Raw genomic sequence first — 4,805 nt, forward strand, 5'->3', positions numbered from 1 at the left:
GTCATGCGAGTGTGTATCGTGTTATTTCTTAAAAGTTGACCCAGCATTTGTAAAAATATTGCAAGACATATACATTTCCAGAAAGGAAATTCATTTCTGCGTTGAATAAGACCGAGATCGTGAAAATCGCTGCAAAATTGATGTAGTAATGGCTGTTCAAAACGATGCACCCTGTTTTCGGATGATTTTAAGTTGCATGCCTTGTTATATATATACTAGTATATTTGATAGTAAATTTTTTTTTCAGAAAAGTTAATTTTTCGTTATAATATGATTATTTATCATTCAAAATGATGTTTTCACTAATTAATATCATAGCCACACGCTAACCACCTGTGAAATGATATACCCGCACATGCGCATTATCCTGTAACCAAACAATTCAAACTTAATGATGCCTTTTATCTACTATCTAACATGGCTCTTTTAGCCGCTATTGGATCAACTGACAAACATATATTTTGTTTTTAACAAGTATTTCTTCTAGATATTACAGGTCATCATCACCATCATTCCCTTAACCGGTTTGGCCGTTGGGCGGGAGGGGGAGTTAGGGACGACGATACAGAAATCCTCCTCCAGTCTGGTGTGTTGTGTGCAGTTAAGAGTAATTAATTCATGGCAAGGGATGTCCAGTCGTTTACATTGTGTATCCAGCTTTTCTTCTGACAGCCTCAACGTCGACCTCCCTCTAGCGTGCCCTGTACAACAGTATTGCACAGAGAAACGTGCCTTGTGACGTGTTTAAACCAAGGCCGCTTTCGTCGTTTTACGGTCACCAGTAGTCTCTTGTTGGCAAACACGCGTTGCAGTCACGTACCGGACGTACTCGTTGATTTTGTGCTACGTGTAAGAAATGCCGAGCAGTCTTCTGAGACATATGTTAAAATGCCTGTATCCTGCGTTCTGTGTACGCGTGAAGCTTCCAGGTTTCGTAGCCGTTTAGTAGGATGGAGATACGGAGGGACTTGTAGAGCCTGTACTTGATTTGGAAGCTTATTAAACTGCTTGTCCACAACCAGCTCAGTCTGACCATCGCTGCGGTCGCCATGGGAATTCTTATTCGGACCTCAGCGGTAATGGTACCATCCTTGGACAGAGTTGCACCCTAGTACTTGAAGCTTGTCACTTCTTCAAGCCGTTCATGGTGATGTCTGCACTGGTGTTCACAATGATCTTCGAGTCACCGTGCTGACCTCCATCCCGTATGCTTCTGCTCTTTCATAGCATCTGTTCGTGAGATCTGAAAGTTCACTGCTGGTGCCACACATGAGGTCAATGTCATCTGCGAATCTCGAGTTGCAGATGGGTCTTACACTGATGTAGAAAGAGGTGTGGTGGTCATGAAGAGTCTCCTGAATTATCTGCTTAAAGAAAATACAGGACGGGAGAGAGCACACATCACTAACGGACGCCCGCTGATGTCCTGAAGAAGCCACCCTTCTGTTCATTGAGAATTACTGCGCTGCTGGCGTTTATGTAGAGTTCTTGGATGACTTGCAACAGCCCTTCCTCAATATCGATTCCTCTCATCGTACCACACGCGGTCAAAAGCTTTCTTAATGTCGATGAAGTTGTGGAACAGCTCACGTTGGTGTTGCATTTGTTTCTCTATGAAGATTCTGCAGATCTGTTCCGCTGTTCTTCCCCCAGGTCTGAATACAGCCTGTTCTTCGACCAGCAGTTCCTCGGCCTTAATTTGAAATCAAATGAGTATGATGCGTAATATGACTATGCTGGGATAACTGATGAGGCTGATGGTGCGGTTATTCTCGCACAACTTGAGGTGGCCCTTTTTCGGTAAGGGTATGACCAGTGACTGGATCCACACCTTGGGCAACTTCTTCTCCTCCCAGATATTTTGGCATGGCAGTGGTTGCCTCTCCTCCGTGCTTAATCAGCTTGGAGGGACGTTGTCCAGTACCGAAGATTGAATGCCTTAAGACTAGGCACTGCCTCCTCCACATCTGCCTTCAGTAAGGACGGACTTTGGTCGACCGCTTCTAGTCTGGGCTCGTTCAAAAGGAGACTTGAGTCTGGTTGAAGCGGGTAGTTAAAGAGGTCACTGCAGTATTCAGTCAACCTGTGTAGGACTGCGGGACTTTGGTAAGATTCACGTCAACGTCTGCTATAGCACTTGCCTTTGGCTGACTGGTCTTCTTGTATATGCTGTAGGCCTTCTTACTGCTGCCTGCGGTCATCTTACTAATTCTAGTAGCTTCAATGATGATACATCATTCCTCAATCCATTCCTCCTTGGCCTACTTCACCTTCTTCCTCACCTCCCTGCTCGCTCTCTGGTAATTTGCCCAGGCTGTTGTAAATGTCATGCCTTGGCTCTCTTCTTTTGTCACATAGGTCCATGATTTTGGTTGTCACCAATGACTTGTTCTTCCTTCTCTCTCTCCCAAGCACTTCTTCGGCCGATGACAGTAGGGCATCCTTGACGTCGTTGGTTATTGTGTCGATGTAAGATGTTCAGGACTGCAATCTTACCACCTATCTATGCTTGAAATACCTCTGCTATCACTGGATCTTTCAATTTTTCCAATTCATATCTAACGCGAGCTTTTTATAACTTTATTTGTGAGGCGTTTGCTTTTTAACTTAAGCTTAATGGTGGTGCGCACTAAGACATGGTTACTACTGATGTCTGCCCCCCCCCCCAAAAAAAAAAGGTTCTTGTATTCCTATTGTTGATCCTGGACGCTGCGGCGCCAGTATGATATCACTCTGGACTTTAGAGTACGCCAGATCACTGTAGTGGACAGTTTATGTAGGTGCAGCGTGTTGACTAGGGCGAGTTGGTGACTTCTGGAAACTCAAGAAGTCTCAAACCTCTGTTGTTGACCTCTCCTAAGCCACATTTACCTACTTCTCCTGACTAGTCTTGGTATGCATCTGGTCCAACCTTGGCGTTCTAGTTGCCTTTGACAATGAGGATGTCTTTTTTGGGGACCTTGACTATAACTCTTCATAAAACGGACCTTCGTCTTCGTAGTAAGCTGTTGGTGCGTAGACCTGGATGATGATGTTGTGAGGTTTTGCTGTGATATGGATGCAAATGAGTATGATGGACACTGGTGTGCAAATGATGACGCTGTTGGCTACCTCCTGCCTAACGATGAACGCAACCCCTTGGCAATGAATAGAATCCTCACCGCTACATATCTTATGCCCTTCGTCTGTTGATGTTTCTTTGAAGTCTAGCCACATTATCTCGGCTAGTCTAAAGATGTCCAAGCGGTAGCACTTCAGCTCTTGGGTCAGTTCATGGACCTTACCACATGCATTGAGTGTTCTTACGTTCCATGTTCCTATGGTTGTTCCCTTTGTCGCCAACTTGATTGATGGATTAGACCCTTTAGCTAACTTGTCGCAGGTACAATAGTTTCTATAAATCATTCAACTCCTTGGGTGTGGCCAGTTTTGACCCTAGAGGCATGATGTGAACACACATTGTGGAGAACTACAATCTGATGTTACATGTGAAATATCAAAGCTCTTGGTCTAATTATTTAAACACTTCAAGTATATTTTTCTGTCACCTCTTTGGCTTGGTCAGTTTCCAACCCAGGACATGACTTTAATACAATTTGTTGACGAGCTCTAGATGATGCGATATTATAAGTATGAAAGCTGTGGACTTCACAAAAAATGTTTTAATAAATAAATTGTCCTTATATAATTCAGTATTACGCTGATATACCAAGGGAAAAGGCCACTGATTACGCAAAGGGCATTATTTAAACAAGCTTTGTAAAATGAAAGCCGAGTAGACTTGTAAAAGACTTTCCCTAAAGAAGTCAATTTAAAACAACTGGGCTTTCCCTACAGAAGTCAATGTAAAACCACTGGGCTAAATCGTTTTGACTACATTTTGACTACAAGAGTATAATTTAAACATTTGTAGAGCACCTCTAGATGATACCACATACACAAAATAATAATGCCATTTTCAGACAAGTGTTTTTATCTTCTTTGTAAAACATGGTGATCTGTGAGGCGGGCCAGTTTTGACCCCAGTGGCATAATTTCACAATATCACAACAGCTCAAAATGAGCATGTTGTGCTCATGTGAGCTAACAAATGGCAATCATTTAAAATACATGTTTATGGAAGAAATAATTGTGCACTACACCTTCCCCCAATAAGATTTACTACCCACAATGTATCAAGTTGATACATCTTTTAGTTTCTGTGATATGCTCCGGCCATAAATTACGTATAAATATTAACAAAAAGGAATAACTGTACAAATATGAAAGGGCTCTTCTGCACTGCACTGACCCCCCCCCCCCCAAAAAAAAAAGTTTTTGAGTTATCATCCGGACAAGAAATCTAACTGATGACAGACAGACAAAGTCATAGGCAGACCCAAGGGGGAGGGGGCGGCGTAAAATCGCCAAAGTAAAGTCATTTCATTTGATGTTTCACACTTAACTAGATCTAAATCACCTATTTAAACTCATTTTCTTCCTTTTGATACTCAACATTTCCCACTAATCCCAGGCAATCCCAAATTGTTTTAATTTAAGACTATCTGTCGCCTGGTTTTTCAAGTCGAACATTGCGATTCTGATGTATCCCTCTTTTTGCACATTGATTCTCTTTTTGTGGATTACTTGTCAAAGCCTTCAAAATCACTAAAATCGTGGAGCTTCTGGCCCCCCTTGCCAATCTTTCAATATCCCGCCCCCCCCCCAACCACAAATCCTGGATCCGCCCCTGAAAGTGAACCAAGTTTACCCACCTCCCCACTAAATACTGCTTGTGCAAGTGGTATAAACATGGAGGACATGGG

Source organism: Dreissena polymorpha, chromosome 15 (genome assembly GCF_020536995.1).
Source record: "Dreissena polymorpha isolate Duluth1 chromosome 15, UMN_Dpol_1.0, whole genome shotgun sequence".
NCBI classification, from domain to species: Eukaryota; Metazoa; Mollusca; class Bivalvia; order Myida; family Dreissenidae; genus Dreissena; species Dreissena polymorpha.